The sequence below is a fragment of the Benincasa hispida genome, chromosome 5, assembly GCF_009727055.1.
Source record: "Benincasa hispida cultivar B227 chromosome 5, ASM972705v1, whole genome shotgun sequence".
Lineage (NCBI taxonomy): Eukaryota > Viridiplantae > Streptophyta > Magnoliopsida > Cucurbitales > Cucurbitaceae > Benincasa > Benincasa hispida.
The window spans coordinates 10,012,016-10,023,100 of NC_052353.1; positions in this window are offsets into that span (position 1 = coordinate 10,012,016).

The window sequence follows — 11,085 nt, forward strand, 5'->3', positions numbered from 1 at the left end:
CTAGAGACTTGCATCTCAACTAAACGATCATAGGTGACACGACCTCAATCCTGAGTGTTTTGGGAACTTCTGCCTTTGAGGCAGGTCAGATTAGTATGGGCGAGAGTGGCCAGATTGCCAATTCAACATGCCTACCTTTTTGGGGACTTATCTGATCTAGGAGCTGGGAACTCAATCCACAATATGGAATTCACTCCTTTCCCAAAGTAGGGATAAGTAAAGAGAATGTTCCCTTAAGAACTGATTTTGGGGCTTGAACATAGTGGCCACAGCTTCTCTTTGGAAGAGAAGACTCGGTCATAGTAGGACTATGATTTATGTTCATTAGAGGGATCAATGGTACTTAAGGAGACAGATGTAACTACAGGGGCATAATGGTTATTAGCCCAACTGTACTTACAAACGATCTGTGAAGGGTTGTCGTACTGCTAATTGGTTAAAATGGACACATAATATATCTGTAGTGAGAAGAGTTCAGCTGTTGGTCTTTAGTGGAGTGCCTGACAGTTAACAGACGGTGGATCCCATGACTAAAGAGTTTAGTCAGTTATTCACGTACCGTTGGAGCTTCGGATCTACAGGTCCATGAGATCTCCTTGGTAGCTTGGATTCTGTTGAAGATCAGTTCTTGGTGTTGATTTGAAATATTCAAATTGACAAGATGTATTTTGATTATATATGATATAATCGGTATGATGTATAAGATATATCTAGTGGAGGATTGATGTAAATGAGATTTACATTAAGTACCATGGAATAGAAAAAGAACTATGGTTTATATGTTTCATGAGATGAAACTATAGGTTATAAATATAGTATGATAAGTTGGTTATCATTTATATTTATAATAATATTAATTATTGGATAATTAATACTTTTTCTTTAATATAACCAAAATAGTGGGTGGTTATTAGATCATGGTAACCGTGAGTTTAAAAGGAAAGTGGTTTCCTATTTTGAAAAAAGAAGTTTTACAAAAGTTTGAAAAGAATTTTGAGTTTTCTTTCGGCGTATAGAAACTCACGGTGGTCGTCAAGTAAATACAGATTTACTAAACAATGGTTGGGCGAGCTAAACGATCGTGCAGGTGCGAGCTAAACGATCGTATAGTGTTTACTAAATGATTGCATAGCTTTGCTAGACGATCACTGGCCCAAGGTAAACGATCGTGTAGAGTCTGTAGACGACAGACCGAGCTAAACGATAGAGCTAGAAGATCGCATAGCTTTTGCTAAACGATCGCATAGTTTTATCTAAACGATTGGGCATTGACCTATATGATAGGTCTCAGCCATCTCCCACTTGCCCAGTCGTGTACGCGATCGTTCTTTCCTCTATTCATCTGCCTCATACAAAGTCCGAACAGAGCCCACCCTCTGGATTCTCACACCGAGAATACCAAAGTCGCCTTGTTGGTGGTGTTAGACTCAACTCAACATCATTGAGGTTTTCCAGAGGCCGTTCGTGTCGATGAGGACGAGCGTAGTGTTCGTTCGTGTTGCGGAGGAGATTGTGATCGAGGATATCTTTGAGGATGAGTGCGAAGTGTTCGTGCTGTGTTCGTGTGGTGTTGCGATCGTGTATCGGAGCGTGGCAACGCTTCTGCCTACATGCGTAAAGTTTTACTCTCTGTTCCTTTGTATTTTACATGCTGTATTTTCTATATGACTCGCATAACCGTTTGTGTTGAAGTCGACTGTAAATGTTTTGTTGATTCATGATTGTAATTTGGAATTGTCTTGTTCCGCTACTCATAGGGTTGATACCTTAAATCTCGTAAGGTTCTATAGTTTGTAATTGTATTGTACAAATATTTTATTTATGTAATAAAATATATGATGTTTTATTTCAAAATTAGTTTCATTAACCAAAAACCAATAAACTAAAATCCAAAGTTATTTTGTAGCTTAAACATGTATGTAGAGACATATGGGTGAATCATGTTTAAGTGATAACCTAAATGGTCTATAGTAGATGGATAAGGTTGGATACCTTATCCTGGTGACGCTACGAGCATGACCTGCTTTATAGATGTTACAATTGTTGTATAGTGCTACAAATGATTTGATCCTGATCATTCATGTATAGACATGTGAGTGGGGATATTCTATACAAAGAAATTTGTATAAAACCATACCACGAAATGTTTAGTCTCATTATATAACGTCGTTCATAATAGAGACTTACATTTCACCAGGATGACCATAGGTAACTTGACCTGAATCTTGAGTGAGTTGTGAACTCCTGCCTATGAATGCGGTCCTTTGATTTATATGGGTGAGAATGGTCAAATCGCTGACCTGAAAAGGGCCATTTAAAACCGAAGAACCAAAAGAGATGCTGGTATAATATGGGGTCTCCCCCTCCAGCAGAATCAGAAAAGGTTGTATTGGAACTCGAATCTTTCCCCAAGGGGAAGAATATGGGCTTGTTGAAGCTATGAAGTATCTTAGTTGATCCTAATCCTATGTGACTATGTCAAAGAAAGATGAAGAGGCAAGGAAGAAGCTATGAAAGAAGCCTACCATTCTAGGAATTCGTCTGATTGGGGAGCTGGGAACACAGCTACACAAGAAGTAATTCACTCATTCCCCAATGTTAGGCAAGTAGATAAATTGCTCCCTTAAAGAATGATTTCAGGGCTTGAACAATGTGGCACCACACCCTCTCCTGGCCCGAGAGGCATTTGGTCATAGTTAGATTATAATTTATTATTCATTAGAGGGATTAGTGGTACTTAAGGAGTTAGATATAACTATAGGGGCAAAATGGTAAGTTCGGTCTAGTTGTACTTGCGAGCAATTTGTGAAGGGTCGTTGTACTGTTGATTGATTATATCCAATGGACATAGAAATATATCTGTAGTGCGAAGAGTGCAACTGTCAGTCTTTAGTGTTGTGTCTGACAGTTAAATGGATGGTGAATAATTAATTAAAGAGTTTAATTAATTATTCACATATCATTGGAGCTTCAAGCTACAGGTCTATGAAGTCCCCTCGGTAGCTCAACGGGATTTAATGAGAATCATTTTTTGGATTAATTTGAATTGTTCAAACAAGTTGAAGGAATTAATTATATATGATATAATTACTATAATGTATTGGAGACATTATAATATTAATGAGAGGAAATAAATGTTTGAATATGATTCAAATATTAATTATATGAATTGGACTCATATGGTTAAATTTAATATAAATGTGATTTACATTAAAAAAAACCATTTGTGAGAGAAATGAAACTATAGGTTATATTGTATATGATACAATATTAAAACTATAGGTTATATTTGATATAACATATAGTTTAATATATATTATATGATAAGGTAGTTATCATATGAATATATGTCAAAATAACTATTAAATTAATTTATTTATTTTATTAAATTAATTTATTTTTTTTAAAAATTCTTTTTTGAGAGGGAGTTGTAATTCTCTCTCCCCTCTTTTCTCTCCACATCATGTAAGTGAGGAATCAGTTTTTGGCTTTTTCTTCTTGCATAAAACCAAAAAGAAAAATACAGAGAATACCGTCATGAAATCTCTATCCCTCTCATAAATCCAAAATAGCCAGAACCCCACACCCTCCTGAACTCTCACCCAGAGAATACCGTTGTGGTGGTGTTCTTCAGATCGAGGGATTCATTTGAAGATTGGTTTCTTCAAAGGTAAGGGATCAAACCCTATTTTAATTATCTTTTAATTGTTTTGTGCATGCTATAATTTTCTGGGATGAATGCATATTTTTGTTTATGTCTTCTGTAAAATTATATTATGTGAAATTTTAAGAATTGGGACAATCCATCTCTTCCGCTCAAAGACCCTTAATTGGATCCTTCAGGATTTTCCAGAGAGAAGAAGTATTTTGTCCATATTAGCATCCAAGATACAACAATTATCAAAATACAAACTCTTTAACACTCTGGCCACCAAAGAACCAAGACAATAGAGTAATCTCCAAACTTGTTTTGCCACAAAATTCGGATTAAATCTCATAAAATCTTTAAAATTTAGACCCCCATTGCTTTAGGAAGGGAAAGATTAGCTCATTTCACCCGATGGATTTTTCTTTTTTCAAGTTTTCAAACCCTACCAAAATCTAAAAAAGTTTCTGGTAATTACCTCACAAAGCTGTTTAGGGAGTTTGAAAATATGCATCCCATAGGTTGGGATAGCTTGACCAAAACTCTTGATTAGTACCTCTTTGCTTCCAGTTGAGAATAACGCTCTTTTCCATCCTTAGAGGGCCTTCCATATTCTTTCCACAATGAATCTAATAAAGGGATTGAATACCACAGCGGAAGCAGTTTATCGCTTTTGTTTTTTAGTTTAGAAGATGAAATAACACATAATTAAAAATAACATACAGAACATGTTGTATAAAACTATAGTATAAGCATAAATTTAAGTAGAGTTATCTTTGAAGACTATCTTCAAATCTTCTCCTGATGAATTGATCCTATTGCAAAATCTTCTTCCACGCAGTGACGCCTCCGAAAGATCTTCCTGCTATATCTCTGGCAAGGAACCTCAATTGTGCGAGTGCTATTGAAAGGGAGATAAAGAGAGCATTGAGGGAATTTTCCAGAGAACGCTTCTCTGAATTATTCTTGAGAGGAAAAGCAAATAAGTGAATTTTTTCCTGTGAGTGTGAAAAAAACTAACTTCCTGCAAATGCAAGAGGAATAGTTTTGACATGAGAGGGAGGTGTAACTCCCTCTCCACCAGTCGTCACTTCTTTTTATTCATGGGAGTGGTTATTACTAAATTAGATTAAATAATAAACAATTAAATATATAATATTTAATTAAATATTTGATTCATATTCAAATGTACATTTCTCTCGTAACCTATAGTTTTAATATGAACCTCATTCATATTAACTTTTAACCTATAGTTTTAATATAAATCATATTTATATTAATTTTATATTTCAATCTCATTCAAATACATTCATTCTCCCAAAATATATAGTTTTAATTGTAAATTATATTTATAGTGAGCTATATATTATAATGTATTGATATATATTATACTTTATAATAATTATGTCATATACAATTAATATATATTTCCTTAAGCTAATTTGAAAATTTCAAATTATTCTTTCAAACTATGGTTCTTGTTAACATGTTGTGAGCTAGCAGGGAATCTAATTGACCTACAGATTATAAGTTTCAATGATCTAAGATTAATTAATTAAACTCTTTAATTAAATTAATCAATATTCATTAACCATGGGACTAAAACGCATTCCAAAAGTTTGTTCTTTATCGATTGAGAAGGGGGGTCCGACTTGGGATCACTTAGGATTTTCCACAGAGGTTGAAAAACTGTCGTTCAAAGTGATTTTCAAAGCCTAAGCAAAGAATTGAGTGAAGTTGGATCAAGAAGGAGAGGTTGATGCTTTTACAACAACAAATTGACCAACAACTAATTCCTTCCTCTTTACTTTCTTTGTTTTATTCTCTGTTCAACATGTTTAAGGTTTATATTCTGAACATGAGTGGTTAAGCTATTTCGTTGTTCTAGGATTAGATCGATTTTTAAATTATTTATGGATGATTCTTAGTTATTTCGATTAATAAATTGCATTGACATTTATGTTTGCGCTTAACCAATTGAATGCTTGATCACCATTGATTGATTTAGGGTTTATTAATTTTCTTGGGAAAGAGATTTTTAGATCAAATCTAGCATGATAAACGGACTTTTGAATATGCATGAGAATGATGGAAGATGTTAGAGATCAATAATGAAGAGATGTAATGCTAGTTTTTCAATTGTGTGGAAATAAAATTGACTTTTAGACATAAGAAATGATGGAGCTTGGAAGAGAAAACTCGGATTATTGATCTTATAAGCCTAAATTAATGCATTGGTTTAATTGAAAGAAAATATTTAGATTCCATAACAATGTTGAATGAGATTAAATAGCCTAGGACATCTTAGCCAAGTAATTCCCTAGTTAAACCTTTATTTGTTTTTTTTTTTTTTTAATTTTATGTTTTCAACCCTATCTCATTTTGGTTCCCTAAATAAAGTAAAAAATATTGCCTGGTAGCTAGTTAATTTAAATATCTAATTCCCTGGGGATGATACCTAGTTCATTGGATTTTATTACTTCGACGCGCACACTTGCATGTGTCAAGTTTTTGGTGTCGTTTTTGGGGAGTTAGTCTTATTTTATTTGACTAATATTAAGGCGATAAGATTGATTTTAATTTAGGATGTATTTTATTTTTATTTTTATTTTTTTATTGCTAATTTTTCTTTTTCTTTTTTTTTTTTTTCTTTTTTTTTTATTTTTATAGTGCATGCAACATAATCGTCGGTTTGAACTTTTTCTTGTTGATCCAGAGATAGAACGAACTTTCAAACGAAACTTAAGGAGAAATTTAAGACCCGTGTTTGATTCCATGGTTGTGCAACCGGTACCCAGAACGATTCAAGACTACTTTCAACCAGTTGTTTCTGCAATCTAGCTTGGGAGTAAACATGCACCTCTTGATGTCAATAATTTTAAGTTGAAGCCAGGACTTATTCAGATGCGAGATTGTGCACTCCGAGGGACTCCATTTGAGGACCCCCATAGGCATATACGCTTCTTTTTGAAGATTTGCAACACGGTAAAAATAAATGGGGTTACTCCTAATGTTATTTACTTGCATTTATTTTTCGTTTTCTTTTGCAGGATAAGGTCAAGGACTGGCTTGAATCTCTTACGTCGAAAAACATCACCACTTGGGATGAATTGGCGCAAGCTTTTCTTAACAAATTCTTTTCACCATCAAAGACGAGCAGATTAAGGAGGGAAATTGGAACATTCAAATAGAGAGAGGATGAGCAGTTGTTTGAGTTATGGAGCGTTATAAAGAGTTATTGTGAAAGTGTCCCCAGCATGGATATCCTAACTAGCTTCAAATCCAGTGTTTTAAAATGGATTGTCTAGTATAACAAAATCCATCTTACATGCTGCAGCAAATGGATCCATTTTTGCTAAGACTACTGAAGCTGTTCAATCACTGTTGGAGGATATGGTCACAACTAGTTATAATTGGCCATCTGAGCATGATTCTATTAAAGTGGCTGGATTAAATGAGTTTGATAAGGTAACTATACTAAGGGCTCAAATGACTACGTTGACTAACACTTTAAATAAACTTGTTGTTTCAGGTAACCAACGATTGATTGCATCGATAGTGGCAGCCAGTGCATACCTAATGATGGATACTCTTACGTGCAATAGGTGAATTATATGCACCGTATCAAGGGCAACAAGAACATCAAGCTCAACATTCCCAAAAAATTTTCACTCATTATAACCCAAGTTTGCGTTGTCATGAAAATTTTTCTTATGCTAACGTAGGGAATATTTTGCAGGTTCCTCTAGGATTTGGCCAACATGGTGAAGGAAAGCCTAATATAGAGGATATGTTGGGTGAATTTATTAAGGAGTCGAGGAACATAATGATTAAGCTAGAAAGCACAACAAATCGTCATGGGAAGGCTATCCAGTACATTAAGACTCAAATTGGGCAGATGGCCACAACTCTTAATGTTATGTAGAAAGGGGAGTCATCTGGCAACTTCAAAGGTAAGCAACAGGACTAGTGCAAGATGGTGACTCTTCGGAGTGGCAAGTCTTTGGTGAACCCAATTATTGAAGATGAGATTGAGAAAATTGATGTCGAGAAAGAGATAGCTAAAAAAGAGAAAGAAGAAGAAAAGTTTGAGGAGAAAGAGAAGGATGTATCCACAATGACTAGTTCAGGGAAGTATTATGATCGTACCCTTGTTATTCATTCTAATATTCCTTACCCTCAAAGATTAAAAAAGAAAAACTTGGAAACTGAATTTTCAAAATTTTTAGAAATTTTTAAGAAATTGCACATCAATATTCCTTTTACTGAGACTCTTGAACAAATGGCTAACTATGTTAAATTTATGAAGGGTGTGCTATCAAGAAGAAGAAGTTCGAGAAGTACGAAACTTTGAGCCTGACAGAGGAGTGCAGTACAATATTGCAAAAGAAACTACCCAAAAACTTCAAAATTTGGGGATTTTTACTATTCCTGGTAAAATTGGTAGTTTAGAGATTAAACGTGCATTATGTGCTTTTGGTGCTTCAATTAAACTCATGCCTTTGTAGTGTACAGGACACTTGGTCTTGGAGAGGTGCAGCCGATCACTATATCACTACAGTTGGCTGACCGATCCCTGGTGTTGTGGAGGACGTGTTGGTCAAGGTTGAAAAGTTCATTTTTCCTGTAGACTTCGTGGTGCTCGATATGGAGGAGGATGCCGAAATACCAATCATCTTGGGGAGACCATTCCTAGCTATGGCTAGAGCCCATATTGACGTGTAGGACAAAAAGTTGACCTTGAAGGTTAACAATGAGAAGGTATCATTCAATATTTACAGGTCCCTAAAACCCCATGACGAGGTAAGTTAGTGTTTTAGGGTAGAAAATATTGAAGATCATGATGCACATAATATTATTTATATCTCTCCTGATTCTCCTTGGAAAGCTTCTTTTAATAATTCTGTTCATAAGAAAATTAAGCTGTGAAAACTAATTTTATATATGTTAAAAATAGTCATGAGGATGTTTTGTTGAAAAATAAACATGATGGGATTACTGGTAATTTAAATACTGTTAATTATTTGTGTGAGTGCCAGTGTGGGTAGAATTTTTTGTTTCCAGATGGTTCAATGCATGGAGTAGTGAAACACCTTGAGATCCTGCTTAATTAGTGAGCTTCGTCTAGCTAATAGACAAATTAGTGCTTCTTGGGAGGCAACTCAAGCTTTTTAATTGTTTTTTTATTTATTAGGTAGATAGACACTATGCCAAGTCCTTTCTTTTGTGTCTCGAGTGTTTCAATTTGTACGTGATCCCTTTTTACACAGAATTCTTGTTCGCATGCCTGGTATGCATGGTCCACCACATTTTCCAGGCGAGTACCGTTCACTCCTTCTGTACTTTAGTTCTTTTATTTTGCATTCTAAGTTTGGGGTGGGGAAAGTCTTGCGTTCTTCTGTGTCTTTATGTGGTTTAATCCTGCTATGCACGCTAATTTGAAATATATGAATCATGCATGTTAATGAAGTTAAGAGGTTGAGTAGTTGGAATTTGAGTAATTTTTTTTTATTTAGTATAAATATGATTTTATGCGCTTTTAGTGTGAGAAATTTTATAAGTATGTTGATAACTATGATTGCTTGTGAGTTATTTTAAATTGCATGTTAGATGATTTGCTTTAGAAAAAGGGTAGCATAGTCTTGCCTTAAGCTATATTTAAGTCCCTCTTTGATTCCCTTGCATATTTGAGCATGTAGCCATGTTTGTTTAAATTTCTAATGGTGAAGCATGAGTTTACTTGAATTAATTAGGTTGTCACCACGAAAGGTTCTGAAATGAGTTATAAAATTATATATGTATTTTGTAGTTTTGTTACTGAATGGAAAAGAAAAGTATGTTGAAAGAAAAAATCAAAAGAAAATAGTTTTTGAAGAAGATTACTACTTCCTTTTATACATGCTTAGGAAGTAAGTAAGCTTAGACATTTTGATTGAGACATTGCTTGTAGTTGGATGTCATTCATGAAATCCATGTAGGCAAGCCAAAACGAAGGTACTGTGTCATGAGAAGTTCTTCTTTTGTCTAGAAAAAAATGTCAATTTAGTGATCTTTTTGCTACATGAATGATAAAGAAAATTTTGACATTTGTCGCTGAACCAGAATGGGGGAAAACTAAAAATGTTCATTTAAAATCATAACAAATTATTAAGACCTAAATAAAAAGACTTGCACGCACACGCGTGAGGGATGATTTGATTTGGCTTTAAAATTTCTTTAACAAAAAATGTGCTTGAACTGTTTCTGCTAATGGATCTAATATGCTTATTTTGAATGATGAGGTTTTTGAGTTACTGACATGCTTACTCGAATTTTCCCTATAGCCTTGTTCTTTCTTTTCTCGGGACTAGCAAAGTTTTAAGTTTGGGGTGGTAAAATGCATTCCAAAAGTGTGTTTAGGCTTAGAATTTAGCTAGCTTTATGTTTAATCCGTGACCTTTGATGTTTTTATATTTAATTGTAGGAAATCAAGCAATTGGATTGAAACAAGAAATTTCAAGGATAAAATGACCAAAATACTCCCAAGGAAGGTCAGAACTTTGACCTAGGGCAAGGAGAAAAGTGGAAGAACTTATAAAGTATCAAAAATAAGGCAGCGTAACGTGTAGCATAGCGACACTGTCCCTTACGATGCAAGTCAATAGCTGCAAAACAGGGAAATACCACGGCGCTACCTCAGAGCACTGCAGTGCTCTAAAAATTTTCACGTGCATCGCTAGCATAGCTTTGTTAGGCTACTCACAAGCACAGTTGTGCTACAGTTATTTTATAAATATTGTTCTTTGCCAATTGAGGAGAGGGTCTGACTTGAGATCACTTGGGGTTTTTCATAGAGGTCGAGAGGCTTTCGTTCAGAGTGATTTTCAGAGACTAATCAAAGAATTGAGTGAAGTTGGATCAAGAAGGAGACGTTGATTCTTTTATAGCAACAGATTGACCAACGGTTAATTCCTTCCTTTTTACTTTCTTTGTTTTATTCTCTGTACAACATGTTTAGGGTTTATATTTCGAACATGAGTGGTTGAGTTATTTCACTGTTCTAGGGTTAGATTGATTTCAATATTGTTTATGGATGGTTCTTAGTTATTTTGATTAATAAATTGCATTTGCTTTTTATCATGTTTGCGCTTAACCAATTGAATGCTTGATCATCATTTGATTGATTTAGGGTTTATTAATTTTCTTAGAAAAGAGATTTTTAAACCGAATCTAGCATGATAAACTAACATTTGAATATGCATAAGAATGATATGAAGATGTTAGAGGTCAATAATGAAAAGACTTAATGCTATGTTTGTTAAATTCAATTATATGTAAATAAAATTGACTTTTAGACATAAGAAATGGTGGAGCTTGGAAGAGAAAAAACCCGGATTATAGATCTTATAGGCCTAAATTAATGTGCTAGTTTAATGGAAATAAAATATTTAGATTCCATA